The sequence below is a fragment of the Talpa occidentalis genome, unplaced genomic scaffold (assembly GCF_014898055.3).
Source record: "Talpa occidentalis isolate TD23 unplaced genomic scaffold, MPIMG_talOcc4v2.1 talOcc4.4, whole genome shotgun sequence".
NCBI classification, from domain to species: Eukaryota; Metazoa; Chordata; class Mammalia; order Eulipotyphla; family Talpidae; genus Talpa; species Talpa occidentalis.
In genome coordinates, this window is record NW_023604295.1 from 5660780 (window position 1) to 5682108 (window position 21329).

General features: G+C 43.5%; 1 long non-coding RNA gene across 1 annotated transcript; it reads right to left on the reverse strand.

Moving 5' to 3' along the window:
- Positions 1 to 2071: 2071 nt before the first annotated feature.
- LOC129146700 (uncharacterized) lies at positions 2072 to 20638 on the reverse strand. The gene is made up of 3 exons (XR_008553744.1): positions 20588 to 20638; positions 17539 to 17676; positions 2072 to 2130 (listed from the first exon to the last, which is right to left on the reverse strand). It is a non-coding gene; the product is annotated as an uncharacterized LOC129146700 (long non-coding RNA).
- Between the last annotated feature and the right edge of the window lie 691 nt (positions 20639 to 21329).

Genomic DNA, 21329 nt, shown 5'->3' on the forward strand with positions numbered 1-21329 from the left:
TGGTCCTGGGAGCTGAGGGGAGACCTTAGTACTGAGCTCCTGGAGGCTCAGGACGGTGTGCCAAGGAGCTCATGGGGCGGCTGTGGTGCTGCCTCTGGGGCGGGGGATTCCTCTGCTGTTGTGGGTGGGTGGTGGGCATGCGGTCCTGTGTGCAGAGGAAGGTTGAGTTACACACCTGGATGCCAGACATACCCTCCCCCAGTTGTGACAACCCAAGATGTCTTTAGACATTGCCACATGGCCCCTGGGGCCACAGCTATCCCCTGTGGAGAACCACCAGTCCAGGCAAAGGACTAAGACCCAGTAGGTCTCATGTAGCACAGTGAGATGGCCCAGGAAACCCATGTGAAGCCAGAACCAGAAGCTGTTGATCACAAAGCTTTGAAGGCCTCTCTGTCCTTCTGGTAAAGGATGATCTTTCAACAGAAGTGAGTCAGCTGAGTAGAACTGGGTCCTAGGTTGAACCCCAGGGTCCACCCTTGGCTGAGAGGCTATGTGAGCAGGGCTGCACCAGCCCACTCTAGTCTATAGAACAGCTTTGCTCGTAACCATACCACCTTACAGGCAAAGAGTCCAGCAAGACAGGCCAAGCAGTGAGCGCAGCACAACGGCTGGCTGTGGGGCAAGCTCTCTGCAATGGGCCAACTCTCTGTTGTGGGTGCCAATAAATTGCTTTCCGGCCAATGTCTTCCTAAGACTAATTCCTTCCTGCCCACTGAGAACCAGCTTATGCTTTCTCTCCACACAGCAGGTTCAGGGTCCACACACACCATGCCCCTGTGGCAGCCCCCCAAAGTAGCAACTTTTCCACATTATATGTACTGAAATGTCTGTGTGTTTGTGTCCATCTTCCTAACTAGACCCCCAACGAGCAGGGAGGCCAGGGACCCTGTGTCGTTACTGCACAACCCTGTGGCGCTCTGAATTGGTAGGATTTAATAGGTAGAATGGAGGGCAGTCTGCTGGGCAGAGAGTAAGGTGGATGATTAGAGATTACCTAAGGCTTGGTTTGGAGACCTGAATGCTAAGCTGGACCTCAAAAGAGGCCTCACCTGGTGGTTTTGTAGTCAACTTTTCCGTCAATGGGAAGTTGACAGTGGTGGAGACAGGGGCACCAGGTGGAGGTGGCTTGATGAAACTCTGCCATGGAAGTTGGACATGGCAGTGGTTTGTGGTATAAATTTGACTAGACAAGGTCAGGGGGCAGGAAAAATATGAGTTCAGCAACCTAGGTAACTTGAGGAGAGAAGCTGCAGGGAGCAAAACAGCCATCTCTCTAAACCATCTTCAAGTTGACGAGAGCGAATAATAAGATTAATGACAAATGTACATCATGGATTATTTCAGTAGATGAAAGAGAGAAAGAAACCTCAGCAGGGATGAGAGCATTTTGGAGTATAAGAAGTTTGTTCTGTCAATGAGGTTGGTTGCATAGGGAGGTGGGGTAGCAAAGAAAGTTCTGGAGTTTTCTCTGGAGAACTTGAAAAAATAGAGATGGTCCTTCTCATCCAGTGAGAGGTGGTTCAGTACTGAGACTGAAGTCTACAGGGATGCAGATGTGGGGAGGCTGCTAGACACGGGCCAGATCTTTCTACATCTCGATTCTGGAAATTGGAAGCATTTCTCAAAATTTGAGTTAGAAATCCCAAATAATGGCTCAGAGAAATATGGTCTCTAACAGACTTGATAAGGAGGGCATGTTTGCTGGTTGTATTGGAGAATCCAAACTCATGCGTGCAACCAAGAACAATACCGGAGCCCAAGCACCTTGAGTAGCCTGGAAAGCAGAGGGTGTAAGTTGCTACTGCTGTGGATCGGCAGCGGTACGCCCCTCCATCCCAAGGGGGTGACAGCAGGTCTCGCCCCTCCCAGACCTCAAACAAACTGTCTAGCTCAGGAAGTCAGTCTTTCTTAAGTCACAGCCATATTTTCATCTTTGAGTCTCACACAAATATTTGTAAAATCCAAAAATGGGTTTTCAATCCCCTTACCTGGTCTGGGAAGAATTCTGGGTCTGAGCCTGGGATCTGATCCTTCTCGGGGTAGCTCCTGTGACCCAGGTGGGTCAGAAGGGCCTCCATCCAGCCTGGCCTCTGGCCTGCTGATAGAATCAAGCGAGCTGATCAGCAGCTAAAGAAAGAAAACAAAAGCAGATCTCAACTCCAAAGTCAATGCTTACCGAGTTCCCCTCTCCAAGCGCCGCTGTGGTCTGGCCAGCCAGGAGCCTTGTGTGATCTCCGTGGAGTCTTGCAGGAGAGAGCAAATGCGCTGCTGGCCTGGGCTAGGCCCTTTGCCCTCACCTGGGCTTTCAGAAAGGGAGCCGGTGTCCTGAATTATTGATGCCGCCTCAGTAAATGGCTGCAGAAACTACAGGAGGACCCCTCCCCTCCCATCTCCATGAGGAAGAGAGGAGGGAAGCGCTTCCTTGAGGGCTGGTAGCAGAACTCAACAGAACATTCATGGAGCCCTGGACAGACACATGGAGCCTCCTCCCCAGCCACCCCCCTGGAGAGCCGCTCTTTTTTGCTTCTGAAATTAAGGCTGTGACTAATGGGCTGGGAGAGACCACACATTAAGGTCCTCTATGCTAATGCAGAAATAGACATGGTGCTAATATTTGTTCAAGAAATGTGCGAAGGCCCTTTGTTAGGACTGCTGACAGACAGAACAAAGGGTGGAGGGTATGGGAAGGGTGAATGCCAGCGGAGAGAGGCCATGATGAGGTAGGGGACAAGGTAGACCAGACATAGTCCACCACAGCTATCTTTACATTTTCACCCTCCACGGCGCACCTCTAGCAGCTGCTTGGGACACAGTGGGCAGGAAGGACGCGGTGCCCCTCTGTCCAGGGTGGTGAGCTCGGCCTCTCGGCAGCCTCCCTAACTACAGAGCTACCACCGGGGGCTTCTCCAGTCCAAGTGGGCCCTTCTGAAGGCTCGGTCCTTGTCTGATTACTGGTGCATTTGGCCTCCATCTGCAGAGAGCCTACTGTGTGCTAGGCATAGGCCATGCTGCCTGTGCTGAGATGAATCGACCTGTTTAAGGAGTTCACAGTTTAGTCATAGGAGCAATTGAGAATATATGACTGTTGGCTTAAGCGCCTCCATTTACTTTGAGTAAAGGGAGTTAATTGAACACATTTCACACTTCCCCACAGCTCTTACTAAGCCTTTGGAGGTTTCAGCCCATTGTTGCTGCCAAATGCAGCCCACCAGGGACAGATACTATGTTTAAAAGAATAGCTTTGTATTCCCTCCATAGAGCTGGTTAGGAAATGATATTCAAAGAAGTAGGGTTATGCAAATAAACAGAAGATGTTAAACGAAGAAAAAGACATACATTGGCAAAGGCAGCCAGTCAACCATTTGTCCCTCTAACAGGTATTGTTGAGAACTCAGAGCGAAGGTTCTGTGCCAGGTGCTGGCCCTGACACTGGTGCAGGGAAATGTGGAAGGAGAATGCAGGTCTTGCAGTGGTTGGCGAAACACTACGTAATCTCAATCTCAAATCGTCAGTCTCCAATGATGACGGGCAAACTCAATGAGCACAGAGCATGCTGAACATCACGTATGTGAACAGAACAGATGATCAGCGCTGCAAGCAATAAAGAATAAATTCCCCAGGGGAAGGACATAGCTGAGGTCTTGAAGGGTAAGTGGAGTTTCCAAAACAAAAATTGAAGAGGAGAGCATTGCCAAATGAGGGGGGTGTCTGCAGGTGGGAGTGAGAGCAGAGCAGGGAGGAACAACTTTCAGAGCCTGAACAACTTTGGGAAACTCAGTCCAATCTGATTGAGGCTCAGCAGGGTGTGCCTACGCCTCTCCACCCCCCAGCTGCCAGGGTGGTCCCACCAGCACCCTACATCTCTTGCCAGATGTTGCCAGGGGCTGTCTGCTGAAGTCTCTGCAGCTCTTGTTGTCTGTTTGCTATCCCAGCCTCGTCTCCAAGGCACAGTCTTGTTTAAACATCATTAGATCGCATATGCATCCCTGAAAAGGAGGCCTATACTTAAAATTCCCACTCACCTCTCTCTCCACCTGCTGGTTCTGCTCCAGTCTGAGGGCTGCCTTTTTGTCCTACACACTGACCAAGCTCATCCTCCCATTAAGGGTTTCAGACTCAATTGGACAAGAATGCCCTGGATATCCTTTTGCATATTTGACTCTCATTTAGTCACAGAACTATGCCATACAGAAATACTCTTTACCACCCACTGTGGCAGAGTCTAGGGATATGGACTCAGGAGCATCTGGCTGTGTCTAGAATGCCACCTCCTCAGCTAGACCTTCTCCAGCTACTCTCCAGGAAGCAGCTGCCTCCTGCCCTGTCCACCATGTTTGTTTCCTTCATAGTATTTCTCACCAGCTGCAATTGTGGGGTGAATCTCCTTGTTTGCTTGCAGGCTTCCCTGGTAGAAAGTGAGCTCCACAAGGACAGGGAGAATCTCCTCACATTGGCAGAGCACCTTTTTTATCAAGGGGTCTCAATAAATATGTTTAGTGACTGAATGAATCGTGAGAAATGATGACTAGAAAGTTTGGCTTGGATCATATTTTTTTTTTTAATAGAGGTATGTTTTATTTATTTATTTGTTTGTTTGTTTATACATGCACTGGGTACAGTCAGAAGCGCGGGAGGGTGAAAGAATTCACCAGAGCCAGAGCGGGGAGCAGAGCAGGCAGAAGGACCGAAGTACACTGCTGAGGGGAGCAGCGGGTGGCAGGAGAGGTCTGCGCGCTATGGGGGACCCTCCTCCTGTGGCCGGGGAGCAGCCAGGGATCGAACCGGCGCTGCAGAGGCCGCGGGCAGCTTCTCAACCCAGCGCTCAACTGCTGCGCCACCGGGGAGGCCCTGGCTTGGATCATATTTTGAGGACCTCCACTTTAGGGAAAATCTTGACCTTATTCACTTCAGTGCTGGGCTCTCTCCAGGTGAATATGGCCACAGTTGGGAGGAAGAGAAGACGATTGGTATCCTGGGACTTACATTTTGGAGCAGTGTTGTCCAATAGAACTTTCTGGAATGATGGAGATGGTTGATATCTGCTTTGTTCTACTTTCTAGGTTGCAGTTGAAATATTATTGGGAGTGAGGAACTGAATTTTAATTTTATTTCATTTTAATTTGAGTGTAAATTGTCACGTGCTGCTAGTGGCTGGCATCCTGGACAGTGTACTTCAAGGTGACCACAATGGCTTGATTAGATGTACCTAGGTGTCTTTCATTTGACAAACAGTATAACTGAGTTTTATTCAGTCTACTTAGTCTTTTACTAAATCATCTTTTCGAACTAATAGTATAAGTGTTAATAGAGTCTGACTAATAGGTTTAGTTTGGGTTAATGCAACTCTTTCAAGGTTTCTCTTCTAGTGGGCCCCTTGATGTCCCCTGCAGTCAGCCAAGTTTCCTTCTCTGAGGAGGTGTCTGTGCAGGGAGGGTACCCAAGGAGATGTCACAGCAGCAGTGGGGTGAGGCACCACACCTGGACGTAGGTTCTCCTCTTGACCCCCATGATGGCTTTATTTTATCTGGCCATGGGGGTCTCTGCTGGCACTAATGAGTCAGCACCACAGTAGGGAAAGCCACTAGTGGGGGCATAAGGAACCAAAGAGTCACTTGGGAACTGTCTACCCCAGACCTCAAAACAACTTTCCATGCCTCTCCTGCTTATCCTGAATTTGCCCCTGTGTGGGGTGATGGGGCAGGCTGCTGGCTGGCATGGGGTGGTCTGAGCCATGAATAAGTCCCCACGTAAGCTGGGTAAGTGGAAACCACTGCATATTCCCACAGCAGTGTAGAGCTCAAGGTGCTCTTTCAGTGCGTCGCTCTCTGCTGCCAGGGCCTGTGAGTGTTAGAACCTGCTGGCCAAGGACTGGGTGTCTATGGGGGATCTGCCATTCTCCAGGCTCAGGGGCCCTCACTTCCTCTCAGAGACACACTGGGGAGCAGCCCGCTCTCAGAGGCCAGCACGCTGCGGGGCCAGCACTGGTGCGGCTCCCCCTCCTGTGCCAAGAGTGGTCCTGCAGGCACGGCTGGGCTCCTCGTGACTGTGTGGGGCAACTGATGCCCTAAGAAGACAATTTTCTAATAATATTTGTTAACTGGCTTTCTTAGAGTCCTCTATTAATCACCCTTGCAGGTTCACAGCCCTGCTAGAATTTGCTTCCCAAAGCCCATGGATTCCAAAGAAAGCAGGGACAGGTCTTCTCAACCACACATGTTCCACCAGCTCCAGCAGGGGAGGAAGAAAGGGTGGGAGAGGCCAGCTAGCCACCCTGCAGGGATGTCTCCTGTGGAATCTGTGTCATTAAATGACTGGAGGACGAGAGCGTTGCATGGAGAGCTGGAGGGGGCTGAGGAACAGAGGGACAACCCCAGGGTGAGGGGAATGGGTCAGGGGTAAAAGGGTCACTATAGTCCCAGGGCCACAGCAGCAGAGGTGACTTTGGGGTGTTGGGGACTCATATAATAAAGTGAGCAGCAGTTGTATCAACACGCGTCAGATCCTCATAGACTCCTTTCTCAGACTGGGAAGCATCCCAGGTCCCTTTTAATCTCCACCCTCACCCCTTTTTGACGCATGCCTCTCTGAGTCATCTGGCTTGATAAGATAATAACATATTCTCCTAGGGAGTCAACAGCAGATGGTCGCCAATATTGTTGGTTCTGCAGAATTTCAAAATGTTGGGGTGGGGGTGGTAGCAAACCATATATTTTGAAAAATGGCATCCTCCCAAGCTATCATGGCGTTGTTCTTCCTGATGTCCTTGCTCCTTTCAGCCTGTCAGGCCTTCTCAAACACTGTGTGGTGATTGTTAGCCCTGACAGCACCCCAGGAGGACAGGGGCACAGGAGCAGAATCTGAGTCTGAACAAGGGCCCCAGCCAGAGCTGCAGCTTTGCTGGCCCTCTCTCCCCCGTGCTGCATCCAGACGTCCAGGCTCTGGAGAGGGCATGAGTGAGCTGAACCAGCTCTGACTGTCATACTCCTACACACAGGCCTGGTGCTGTTGCTCATCCCAGTCCTGCTTCTCTGAGAAAGCTGGAAGCAGCAGAACTGGAGCTTTGCTTGGTCCAGACATAATCCCTCTGCATCAACAGCCCACCTAAAAGCAGCTCCTCCACAAAATGGCAGAAGCTAAAGCAAGAAGTAAAAGGTGAACAAACAAACAAAAAACCCAAGAGCTATTTATTCTTTTAATAAGAGAGATGCAGGTCAAAATGACCCCGTGATGTCATCTCATTCCTGTTGGAAGGGCAAGTGTTAAGGAGACTCCCAACGACAAGTGCTGAAGAGGTTGTGGAGTGAGACGACCCCTGTAAGGTTGTTGGGAATGTGACCTGGTGCAGGAATTAGAGAAAGCGATCTAGATTTACCTTAGAAAACTAAAAATGGAAATACCACATGACCCAGCAACCCCACTCTTGGGCTCTGTCCAAAGGATATGAAAATTGCAACTCAAAAAATTTATCTGTTCTACGTGATTGTAACACTATGTACAAGAGCTAGGGCATGGAAACAATGCTCAGTGATAGAAGACTGGATGAAGAGGTGGTCTAGCCACACGATGGAACACTATTCAGCTATAAGGAAAGATGAAATGTTTCCATTGACAGCAACATGGAAGATATTTGAGGGAATTATATGTAGTGAAGAAAGCCAGAAGACAAAGGAGCATGTTGGACATTTACATAGTGATGATACTTATAAATGCTTATAAATGCTAGTGGACAATGATAATGGAGCTTCAGGCTTCTGAGATTATGAGGGAGAAGGGAAGGACAAAGGATCAAAGGCATGTAAGGGATAGTGGAGTGATAAAAAGAGTTGTTTATTATACCATGCAGAATCATTGGCATAATGAGTTGAGTGTAGCTTCCTTGGTTCCTCTATACTTAGGGAGGAGTTGTTTTCTGTAGTTGTTGATGGACTGTGATGCTATAGGGAATAGGATCCACATTCCAGCTTTTCCAATTCCCACATTCTCTTTGAGGCCCAATTTCTTCCCCTTTAAAGCAGTAGGGATATCTCCATCTTGGGGCTCTGGTGAATATGTGAACCTGTGATAAGGTGCTGCCCATGGTAAGAGCTAACAAATGAGTGTGGTGACCACTTGCTGGAAAGCTTGCTCTTGGCATCCTGTCTGAAGGTTCTAGATGGTTTGGATGAAACCTCCCTCTTTCAGCACTTCTTATCACAAGGTTATAAGGAAAGAAGCTGGAACAGTGCCTAATAAACAATGGGCAACACATAAATGGCAATATGGTAGCCAAGATCCTGAAACCATTAGATTCCTATTCTTTGATTGTCCATTTGGCCTGGTTGCAGAAGTGGAGTGGGGAAGTGCAGGCCTCTGGGTACAGCTTTCTCACTGGCTTCTGTGGCATCTGACAGGTGTCTGTGACTTTGACTTTCCCCAGGTGTTGGTCATGGCCAATATTGTTAGATCTTCCAGAAGCCCTATCTATCCTCCTTGACTGTGTCTTAACTCCCCAAATTTATTTCACATCTACTTCTCCTCAGAGCTTCAATCTAAAGGAAGACAGAAATGTCAGTTCTTTTAGGAGATGACATTTTTGTATGTTCTTGCATTCTTTGTCAACCCCCGCTTCACCCCTCTCAATATCTCAATGAGGTGTTTCTGAAGAAAAACCTTCAGAATCTCTCTCTAATTTCACTCTCTAGTATGTGGATTTCCCTTTCTCTGGTATTATTTCCATCATCCCTGCTGTGAGAAACTAAGGAAATGTTGTCCAGCTTTATATGAACAACGTCATTGCTGCCATCTTATCTTTGTTATAATCCTTGGTTATCTGGTTCCAGAAACTCAATGAAAATTACTTGATGGAAATGATAGTGAGCTTATGTCACTGAAAAGGGAGTGCTAAGTGTGTTGGGAATCAACGGTTTGTACATACTCTTCTGAGACATAAACAGCTACTGCTGATTGGCCCCGAATGTAGCAAAGCAATTCAGCCAGGGAGTTGAAGGGGATTTCAACTAAGAGCTAAAGTATAAAATCATTTGAACAGGGAGCCTGAGAGTAAACCCAGGGGATGTATGTATGCCGGAACTTAAAACACAGCCCAGTTCAGCATTAAGGCAACATCAGTGCTTTGCAAACATGGGTGTCTAGCAGATTGCTTTTGTCTAAGAGAAAGGCCTGCAGGAAACTGCCAATATTTCAACTAAATATTGAAATATTGCTGTGCGCCTCCCTGATTTCAACTAAAATTTAATGACAGTGAAATTTTGCCTCACCAACATCTAGAATTTAGAATTTTGATGACTTAAAAAATAGGATAAAATTCCAAGGGACAAAAATTCAAGGACAATCAATCATACATAAGTAAAGACAAGAGTCTTCCATTAAATATATACTTCTTAAAAACTGAGGAGCAGTTGTTTCAACAATGGACTAGTCACAAAATAAAATGTGAAGCATTGGTCCCACCAACACATCCCAGTGAATGAAGTACAAGTTACTTCTATCCCATTAATGTCCATAGGGGCACCTTTGAGTGTTCCTTCCCTGCTTTCAGAACTAACCTATGTGGTGCACAGTGCCCTGTCCCTTAGCCATAGCTGATTGGATCAGGAAGTAATAATCTCTGGTGGGCTCTATAGGGGAAGCTGAGGTTACTGGTTCTGGACTAGGTGCAGGGAGGAGCACAGAATGCCATTCTTCAGAAAGAAAGAAAGGAAGTAGAAAGAAAGAAGAAGGAAGAAAGGATGGAGGGAGGGAAGGAGAGAGGAAAAAAAGGATTGGGGATCATCTAGAAAGAACCAGAAATAACATTCCCTGCATTATCAAAGAGAGGGTAGTAACTTGTTTTGAGATCTTTACTGTCTCTTACAAAGCCTGTTCTACCTCCTCCCTGGAATTCTTGAGATAATTGCAATTATATTGACTGAATCTGTGGCAATTTTATTCCTTCAGAAAAAATATATTGAGCAGGAAATATTCATGATTCCCCTTCAATGTCTGTATTAGTTAGAGTAAGCATCACTCTAATAAACAATCTTCAACATCTTGGTGTTTTAATGTGGACACTCACTGAGTGTCACATGGTCACACAGGGACCCAGGCCCCTTCCATCTTGTGGCTCACTGGGGGCGCCTGGTCCTCTTTTGGACTTTTTTGTCTGACTGATAGATTGATAAGGAGAGAGTTGTGGAGGATCATGGAGAAGTTTTTAATGGGTCAGACCTACAAAGAGGTTGTATCACTTTTGTTTAGAAGCCAGTCATTACATGGTCATATCTAACCAAAGGGAAGGGAAAAAAAAAGGAATATTCTTGAGTTAATGAAAATATAACAATAATTTATAATAACAATATTAATAATGATAATAACTTTTTGGGACTTTCCATTTGCCAGGCACTATGCTTAATAGGTTTTATCCTACTTTTATTATCACAACAAAGGTTTAGAGCAGTTAAGCTTCTCACCCAGAAGCATCGGGCACTTCGTGACTGGTGGTCTGAATCCAGAGCACAAGGACACTGACACTGAACAATACCAAACTCAAAAATTAACTGTATATTGGGGAGTAGAAGGGGTTCATCCTTGAGGGTGAGAGACCACACGGGAGAAGGCCCTAGCTGTCAGCCAGAAGCAACCACCAGACATGTATATGAGGTAGGACTGGCCCACAACTCCACTATGTTGCAATATGACTGCTGTCACAAGATTGAGCCCAGTAAAGACTTTCAAAATAACCCACCAGCCGAGCCCTGCTCAAATGCCAACATACCAATAAATGATTGTTGTTTTCATTGAAAATTAAACAAATTAAAATGTACCATATCATCTACATTTTATAAGCATTTATTGATTCTTCATCTCCTTAAAGCAGTTGGTTCAAATGATTCGCCTTGTTAGAGAAAATTCTTTTCATTCTAGACCCAAGATACATTTCTCTCTGGTGATAGCTGTCCAAGTTGACACCTCCTTTCCAATATGCCAGCAGCACATCACTCACATACAAATGAGGACGCTCTGGGTAGAATTTTGTCACTAAAAGATCTGAGATTGCAAATTGTAAAATCATTTGACCAGGTCCTAAATTTTAACAACTCTTAGGCTGTCTAATGGAGCTAATGTTTCTTCCCCAAAAAAGCTACTCAAAATAGTCCCTTTATTGATCTCTAACTTAAGAACTGCGAACACAAGCGATGTTTTGATACATTTATGAATTTGTCCATTTTTAGGCTAATGTAAATAATTCTCTTTAATCTTTAAAAACAGTTGAAAGGAAATGATAGATTTTAGGACTGAAATGTGCAAAAAATAAGATGAGTTTGGAGCATCTTGTACTGATAGGTGATAAAGAAGTGCTAGAAAAACAAAGGAAGGAGGATGAAAATAAAGGACATATCAGGAATCAACCTGAATGAATTCCCAACAGCCAGCACTGGAACAATCTGAGCTTTGAAATAAATTACATAGTATTGGATTGTAATCTAAAGTATAAGGTAAATATCCATAAGTCCTTATGCAAGAAGCAACTGAATAGAAAATAAAAAAAAATTAGTGGGGAGGCAGAAATAAAACTTCCTTAAACAATTATAAGTGTTACACCTAGATAATTCCCTTCCAAAAGCCTACTCCTTCTCCTGTCCTTGTGAGTGTGGACTGAGCTTAGTGACTTACTTCCAAAAAGTAATTGATGGGAAGGAGGAAAGAAATGACTTAATGCTGGGAACATGTGTCAAACCTCACCTTGGTCAGGTGATCAGGGTTAACATCGTCAAGGACAAATCATGTTACAAGCAGGTGTCCCAGATGTGGTATGATGAAAAGGGCATTTCACCTCTGTGATAGTCTTCCTCATGACTATAGTCCCAGGCTAACCATGAAAAAAATCAGACAAACCAAACAGAGGGAAGTTTTTCAAAAACACCTGACCTTTACTCTTCAAAAATGACCAAGGTCATGAAAGACAAAAAATATATAAAAAGTAACAGACCACAGGAGACTAAGAATGGATGATGACCTAAGGCCATGTAGAGTGGTGTCCTGGAACAGAAAGGGGACGTTAGTGGGAAACTAATGAAATCCAAGTAAAATATAGAGATCAATTAATAGATTTAATAGAATTAGAATACTAATGTTATCATCTTAGTTGTAAGAGAAATACCAAGGCTTTCTAAGATAACTATCAAGGACATAATGAGAGGTACATGAAAACTCTACTTTCTTTGCAACTTTTCTGTATATCTAAAACTATTTTTAAATAAAATTTTTATTTATTTCTTAAAAAACATACAGGAATGATTGAAATTGAGCACTTGAACTCTTTGGAATAATCTAGGTTGATATACTTCAATGGACTTTTTCTGTCTGATCTGTTGTTACTTTCAGTCTGTCCATTATACAGGGTGAATGGTGAATAATTATCTGTTATTGGGTCATTTGTATTTTTGCATGGCTTGAAATTACTTTCAGTATCACTTGGAGAGCACTTGTATTTGAGGGATCTGGATTTGAAAATGTTTATAGCCTCTGCATTACTTCATGTTGCAGATAAAAGGATTCTGTTGGCTTCTTAGATGACTTGTTTTTTCAAAATGAGGTAGTGAATATTTCCAGCTTTCACTTAGCATGACCTGAGAATATGTTTAATAAAAATGTAAATTAGAAGATCAATGAGAACTAACTTGATACTCATTGGATGTCAATTGTCTTAAACTTGCTTCCATACACTGAAACATCTAGATACGCAGTTTTACAAATAATTTTAATATATTTATTGTTATTTAAGTATGTGAATCACCTTATTAGTGATAGCATTGCTTTTCCTTTCATTTTTAATGGGATTTTTAAAAGAAAAATAAAGCTCTGAGACAGTCATTTCATTATTGTGTTATAATAAGTATGGAATGTGGGATTCTTCTAGGTATGACTAGGTTGATAGAATAAAAAGCAGTAATCAATACTGCCTGAACAATCTTCCACACAGATCTAGAGAAAACTTTCCCAATTCGCTAGAACATTAAACAAGCTCATCTTAGCTTTAATTTCAATATATCAGGGTTCCCAGAGAAATATCCAATAGGAGATAAATATATAAATATATCACATATGTATGTATGTGTGTGTGAGTGTGTGTATTCACCTGGAGCAATTCCTGTTAAATATATACATAAAAGGAATCGGTTCAGGTGATAATGGATGTTGGAAAGTTCTAAATCAGGATAGCCCACCAGGCTGGAGACCCAGGAAAGAAAATGGCCCAGATCTAGTCTGACAGCACTTTTGTTGTAACCAGGAAGAGCCACTGTTGCAGGTGAAGTCTGACAGCAATCTGCTACAGAATTTCCTCTTGCTCAAAGGAAGCTGCTCTTTGTTCTATTCAGGTCTTTAACTGATTAGACAAGGCTCACCCATATCAGGGAGGTCAAACAACTTACTCAAAGTTCACCAATTTAGATGTTTGTTGTAAGGGGTCAGGAACCGACACGGTGCAGGTTTTCTGATCCCATGCAGACCGGGTAAAGGAGGAGTCAGAGCCCTCAGGGGTTTTGCAGGTCTTTTATTGGGGTTCACCAGGCATATGGCAGGCAGGGGTGCTGGGGAGCCGGGAGGCTGGCAGGCCTCCCAGCCCCCAGCAAATCTTCACTCTCTCTGGGCTCTCTGGCGTTCTCTGCTTCTGCTTCTTTGCTTCTCTCTTGGCTTCTCTTGGCGTCCCCGTGACGCCGCCCTTAAAAGCACAGTCTTAGCCCAGGTGTACCCACTCCAGGTGCCCGCCATCAGGCATGCATTCAGGATCACAGGGTTCCCTCATCTATCCTGATGGTGGGAGGGCAGAAAAGCCTGATATTTTTCCTTATCCTACATTTGTCTTATCCAAAACACCCTCAGAGAAGCACCTAGAATGTTTGATTTTATCTAGGTACCTGTGGTCCAGTCAAGTTGATACATAAAATTAATCATCATTCAGGATTCCTTTAATCATAAAAATAAAACCCTACTCAATGCCAAAATCTGTGCTAGATCAGCTGTGTTCCATGGAATCCTCACATCAACATTCCAAGGTGGATTTATTATCTTGTTTTATAGATGAACAAATAGAAGATCAAAGAGTCACTTACAAATTTAACCACATACCGAAGAATTGGCTGAGCTTTGATTTAGAGCCAGAAATATAGCTTTCCAAAGTCCATGGAGCTGTTTCCTGACAGGTAGGCTGCTGTTGCTCTCCTTATTCATAGCCCATATATCTTGGGTCTCAATCCCTTGGTCAGACGCTTGGACCAAGATCCCTGGCCCCTGTGATTCCGTCTATGGACTGGCCAACCTGGCAGTGAATGGGCAGGTGGGGCAGACTTCTGGAAAAATCCTGCCCTTTACCCAGCACAGGAAAGAATAATGATTTTAGATCAAGTTAATTCTCTTCACACAAAGAATTGCTCAAAATAAATTCAAGCGTCTCAATTCTCAGGGTTTTCATTGCTGTTATGGGGTATTTGCTGTTTTTATTTATTTTTGATCCAGTTACACTAAAAATCTATTGTTTGAGGCTCTGCATTAAACTCGGGGATCCAAATTATCTTTGGATCACTTGTTATCTATAAATGCTTATAATTTGTATTTGTTGGAATGGAAAATCCAGCCTTTGCAGCTAAAAACAGCAACAAACAAATTTAAAAAAAGGAACAAGTCCTTAACCATCACCACGTTGGTTAAAATGATCAAGTGCCACACAAACTCCCCCTGGCACTAGAATGAAAAGTTCATATCTCATCATTCAAAGCTTAGCATGGGTCACTGATGGCTGTTCTCAGTCTGGAGAAAGGAGAATCCAGGCTCCCTGCTGCTTGAATACAAGCAACTCCCCTATGATTTCTATAGTGGCAGAATAAGGCCCCAAAAGATGTCCACACCCAAACTCCCTGGTGCTGTACCTATTTACCTTGGCAGCAAAATGGACTGGGTCGATGTGATTAAGGTATAGACTTTAGGATGAGAATTATCCTGGATTTTCTGGGTGGCCCTAATGTAATCAGATGAATCCTTAAAGTTAGAGAACATAACCAGCGGAATCAGAGAAAGCTGTGACTAGAGAGGGGTCAGAGAGTTGTGTTGAGAGAACTCACCTGCCATTACCAGCTTTGCAGGTGAGGAGGGGCCCGGGAACTAAGGAATGTGGCAGCCTCTAGACCTTGTAAGACTCAAGGAAACATCTCTCCCTAGGGCCTTCAGAGAGAAACCCTTCTAACACCTTGATTTTAGCTCAACGAGATCCTTGTTGGACTTCTGATCTCCAGAACTGTCAGATAACACATGCATTGTTTAAGACACCAAGTTCAGCTCATTTGTGAGAGCTGTCACAGAAAGGTAATACCCCTTCTGAATGTCTGTGGCAGAGAAATTAGGAATTGCAGAGGCACACAGAATTTTCAGTGTCCCAGCACATAAGGATTCACATTCCCTTTTGCCAGACCTTGAAGAACTCAGCTGCTTCAAGTGAGGGTGGAACTCCTGAGAAACACCAAGATGCCACAGATGTTTGGTGAGCACCAATGGTCTGTGACAAAAGTACCTGACACTGTTTTGGCTACACAGTGGACACACATTATTACTGAAAAAGAGTCAACCACTGCACAATGAACTGGATCTCAACAGTCTTAGTGTATAGTTTTCTGGATTAGAAATAGCACACACAGCAGGTGGGGCCTTCTCCTAGGGGTTGCATTCTTCTTTTCTTCCTTCTCAGGTCCAGACTGACGACAAGAGGAATATAGGTGCATCTTTTTCAAACAATGTTTTCTTCCCCAAAATATTTTCCACCCTCCAAAACCAAGTTTAAGCTATCCATGAGACAAACACTATAATTTAGGTAAATGATGATTCTAGAATGAGACTTTTGGAAGCATAGATGTTTCTGGTTTAGAACAAGCCTGAAAGAGAGCTAATAATTGGTAGGACAATTGAATTTCCTTGAAAATTGACTTTGCATTAAGTAAAATGGGAAAATGAGAATGCAATTGCCTTAATGGGTTAGACTAAAGAAGTCCATTTGAAAGCTTCAGGGGAAGGCATGAGGACCTGCTTTGGAAAAATGGCTTCCAGCATCAGGACTTGCTTTATTAATACTTACAAGTAACTCATGTATTCTTTGGTCTGCCATAACTATGGGTTATAGATCTAGACACACAGAAATAAATCTATAGGTTGCTACTACTCATTTAAAAAAAAAATGAGTGATGAAAGAATTTTATTTAGTAACATGTTAAAATTAAGTTTTTCTCATGTTCTGAATTAGTAGCTTGGGTATTTTCTACTTTATAGTTTCAATGCTTTATGATACCATTCAATATTTTACTTCACTTAACTTTCTCAATTTTTTTGTGTCTATGTGAGATGTTGGTCAATGTAATATCTGATTTGTGTTTATTTCATAGAATCTGTTCCTGCTATACTTTGAAATATTGATTTGCTCATCACTCCAAATTTAAAATCTTTAATGTACCAGTTTGTCTCCAATACTTAAACATGTCCCGGGATATTTGCTAAAGATGAAAGTAAGATCCTGTTGTTAAGTGAAATTTAGTAACGGTTTCAGATTTTTTGGAACCCAAAGCTTAATTGCAAAGGGCATCATTATTATTTCATAGTCTGGGCTGGAGAAAGGTCTTGCCAACATCAGAATGGCCTGAGAATGGAGGATTCCATCCTTTGAGCCACATTTAAAACTCCATGTTCAAGTTCATTTATTCTTGGCAAAAGTCAACTTCCTGTTTTTAACAAAAATGCAATTGAGAGACTCAGAAGTCTTATGAATATCAAGTAACTCGCTGCAAAATAGCATTTTGCTGAGTAAAGTGAAAATGAATCATAAATGCATGTTTTTTTGGGATACACAAAAATAACAATCTAAGGGAAGAAATATTTTTTGAAAAGCTGTGGGAGTTTAAATATTAAGAAATTAGCTTGATGAGGACAACCATTCTTCTTTTAACATCTGATTTTGGTTGAAATCATATTTTGCTTGTTTTGGTCTTCAAATTAATGATATCCCCGAGTTTCGAATGTTTAATAACTGTGCTATAGGGTGGAGACCTAAAAGGAAATCAGGTTCTATAAAAAGTAACCATTATTCACATTGTCAACACAAACTCCATGTGGATAGTATGAGAGTTTTGGCTACAATTAAATATATTCCCATTGCTGCATTTTTCCACTCAGAAGGGGAATTACATTAAGTACCCAGGGCATACTATTTATACTGGCAAGAGTAAATCTATTTACCTATTCAAAATGCTGTTGGTAACAGGCATACTGTAGCACTGAAAACATGCGTACTACTTCCTTCCTTCATGTATCTATCCCATCAATCCACAAAAGCATATGGGGACTCACTAAAGGTCATGCTATGGGGGTGAACCATCTCAAAACTGGAGGAGACCATGCCCACCTTCCTGTGGGACTATATGCCTCTTGTGTAAAAATGCCTCCTGCCACTACATTGCAAATTCCTCTGGCTCATCACTAGGTGATGACACTTATCTGTTCATTCCACTGAATACTCACCTGCTGGACGGGTGAAGCAGTGGACGGTGAAGACCTCTCTCCATGTGGTGATGAGATGCCAGTTGTGAAGGCTGGCTGGTCATGGTCAAGTTCTCAAGGTCATGGAAGTCAGAACATCTGTGGCCAAATCTTCTAGTCCTATTTCAACATTGCAAACAGTGTTGGGAGACTGATCAGAAATGAGGCATGTCTTGGCTGTCGGGTTAATGTTTGCAGGGGATTTAATTCCACTTAAACACTGTTTTCTTTCCTTCGCTCTAACCCTCCAGTTGCTCATATTTTCATTCTTTCTTCCATTGGACTTGGACCCCATTTGATAGAGGAGTCTTGGCTTTTCAGTCTAGTTCTCTTTTCCAATGTTAGCCAGGAGGTAGAGGCATTATTTACTCCTTTTTTTTTTTTTGGTAAAGATAAAATAAATAAACAAAAGAGCAACTCTTATTTTCTTTTTCGCTTGTCAATTAAATGGATGCTAATGTAGGAAAAGCTATGGGAAATTTCTCTGCAGATGATAGTTTTTTTCTTACATCCTGATTCTACTTTCTGCGTAGACATGGAGATTAAGAAAACAAACAGCATAAATTCTGAGAAAATTGGGGAAGGATGTCCTCTTAGACCCTCCTTGGGTGGCTGTCACCAAGGATTTCATGGCAAGAAGACACCCTTCCTTACAGTCCCAAGTTACAGGAACAACCGAACCAGCAAAAATTGGGTTCCGTGCATGATTGTGTGGGTACTTTAGAATAATTAACTAAAAGACTTGAATGACAAGCTCTGTTTTTTTTTTTTTTCACTTCCGTAGATTACCTGAGGAATAAATAGTCAGCAAATTTTATCTCCAGAGACTATAACACATAGACATTCTGACTGTCTGATTTAGAGAGGCCCAGGGAAAAAATTGAATGTGACGAGGAATGTTCTAAATGTGTATTTTTACTGCTTTTAGCTCAAACCAAGACACTCATTGGAATTTGATATAACTTGACCACTGTTTTCAAAATTACTTATGATTATTATTATTTGCATAAGAATAAACTATTTGACAACTGGGACAGCAGCTCGTTTGCAACCACAGTGTCCTTATTTTCCTCCCAGTTGCAACCATGGAAGATATTTGAGTTTAAAAATACCAGTGGGCTTTGGCACGCATGCTTTGGTTGGTGAAGCAACACCCCAGCTGCTCCTGTCCAGCAATTTGCTGCTGTTTTCAGGCATTGTACTTAAAGTTTGGGGCTTTCAGTACCACATCCCTTCTTAACTTGGATGACAGCTCCCAGAGGCTCTCACGGGCTAAGGGACCCCCAGAGGTAACCTTGTTTGAGCAACATTACCCCAAGGGAAAGGGCAGTTTTGAGAGAACTTTCACAGGGTGATGACTGCTCTTCGGGTGTCAGTTGAAGATCAATATGGGGTACTTATGGGGGAAAGAAATAAAATCACTTCTATGTGTGTGTGGCACCTAAGACTAAGGCAAAATTAAGAAGAACATGAGTTTTTATTTGGAAATGCGTGTGTGCATGTGTGTGTGTGTGTGCACAGTGCACGTATGTTTAACACCAAGGAGTACAACTGTCAGTCACTGCCATCTGGAAGAGTTCAAGTTAGAGTAGTAAAGAATGAGTGAATAAGTGCAGAGAAATTTATTGTTCTATCTCCACTATCCCTTGTTACACAATAAATCATACCAAAACCGAGTGTCCTGAAACAACAGTGTTTAGTATTGCAGAGTTTCTGTAGGTGAGGAACCTGGGGCAGCTGGGTTGGGTGCCTCTGGCTCAGGTGCTCCCACAAGGCTGCGAGCAATGTGTGAGCCAGGGTGGCTGTGGTCATTTGAAGTTTGACCCTGGGAGGAGCCTCTTGTAAGCTCACTCCCTTGGTTGGTGGCAGGGGGCCCTCCATCCCTTCTCCCTCTGGAAGCTCACAAGATGGCAGCCCCTGCCATGGAAACCAGCAAGAGAGGGAGCACTGGTGGAAGCCCCAGGCTGCGGTGCCCTCATCTTAGAGCAAGCTGCCCTCTCTTGGGCTACACTCCACTCACTGGGGACCTTCCCTGGTCAAGAGCAGGAGGTGGATACCAGCAAGCCAGGGTCACTGAGAGCTTTTCGGAACGTGTCTTCACATGTCCAATAAAAATAAAATACAGATAACATTACCCGTAAGGTTGATAGGTGTTTTCTCTTACATTCATGGCCATTTAACTAAAAACCATGAGAGAGAACAAGTGTGAGCGGGCACTGACTTTGTGGCAGAGCCTGCAGCAGACACTTAGATGATAATTGGTCTCTGTGATGCCAGGAAGGCCTGGGTCCTTATTGCTGCCATTTTCAAATCAGGAAAGTGAGGCTCATAGAAACAGATTTTGGATGTAGGCTTTTGTGGCTTGGTAAGGGACCTTACTGGGTCTCCTGGTTACAACCCAGAATATCTCTTCAGAAAGAAGTTTATTTGACAAGGTGGCCACCAAGGGAGGTGGCAGAGCTAATACTCTAAAATAAGTCAACTCCACAGGCAGGCTGTGACTATGTGGATGGGGGAGGTGGAGGGAGCCAGGGCTTTGCATTCCCAGGTTGAGTTGGCTCCTGAGTACAGTGTTTATCTCCTTCAAGAGAGAGTGTTCCTTTGGGGTTCACAGCCCATAAAGACCTCGTGTTATCAACCTCAGGAGGGCACAGAGAATTTGGTTAGTAATGTAACCCAATTAGTTCTCCAGGTTTCCGGGAATGCAGTTGGGGAAGGGAGTGAGAGGAAGGGAGAATAGAGTGTTTCATATTTAATTCTGCTTTGCTTAACTGTTCTAGCAAAAAGTTCAAGCTACAGGTTGGGGGTGACTCCAGCTACAGCTTGACACTATATTCCTACAAATGTACACTGAAAACAAAACCACATGGATTTTTCATTATATATTGTTTATTGGTTTCCATTCAGTGTGACCAAAGTGAGTGTTAAAAAGAACATATCTCCTATTTTTTTCCAATTGTTAATATATGTTGACTTTAAGAAATTAGAAGTTGTAGAAAATTAGCGATGAGGAAATACAGGAGATACATACTGTGTTGTATCGGTTCAATATGTCAGAACAAGTCTTGGCCAGAAGCAGTAAGACAACAAAGTCAATCTCCATGGTTACAGAATCCCGGGATATGGGAAGGCAACAGAGCTAAAAGACTCAAGGGACTAATCCAGTTATGTTGACTGTAGAAGATTCCATTGAACTCACTTTTGGGTAGCATGGGAAGTGGTGTGGATGAAGAGACATCAAGAGGAAGACCAGTGGCTAGAAGTTAAACACTCATTACTTACAATTCAAATGTTTCTACACCTATTTATGGAAAGCATATTATTAGAAGTTGGTGGCAGCAAAGTACGCAACCATGATCAGTTGTGTAGCTAGAAATCTTAAGGTCGACATGTTATAGACATGATTGATGGACATGGGCGGAGGAATCAGAGACCTGAAATTATAGGTACCTGGAGGCCATTTTATATCTGATGCTAGTTTGACAATATTAATAAAACCAACATCTATTGAGCATCTAAAAATGTGTCAGATGCTGTGCAAATACTTGACAATCACCAGTTCATCAAATCCTCAGGAAAAAACCCCACGTGGGAAGTGCTATTATCAGTGTGATCTGATAATAGGTGGAGGTTCTGAGGGTTAAAGGGTGACCCAGTTGTGTGAGAACCTTGCTGGTCATTAGTCTTAGCCTGCACGTCACCAGCCATCACCCATGTGAGACCCATTTCTCTTAGTCCCTGGAACTAGAGTGCAGGATCACTAGTAGTTTTAG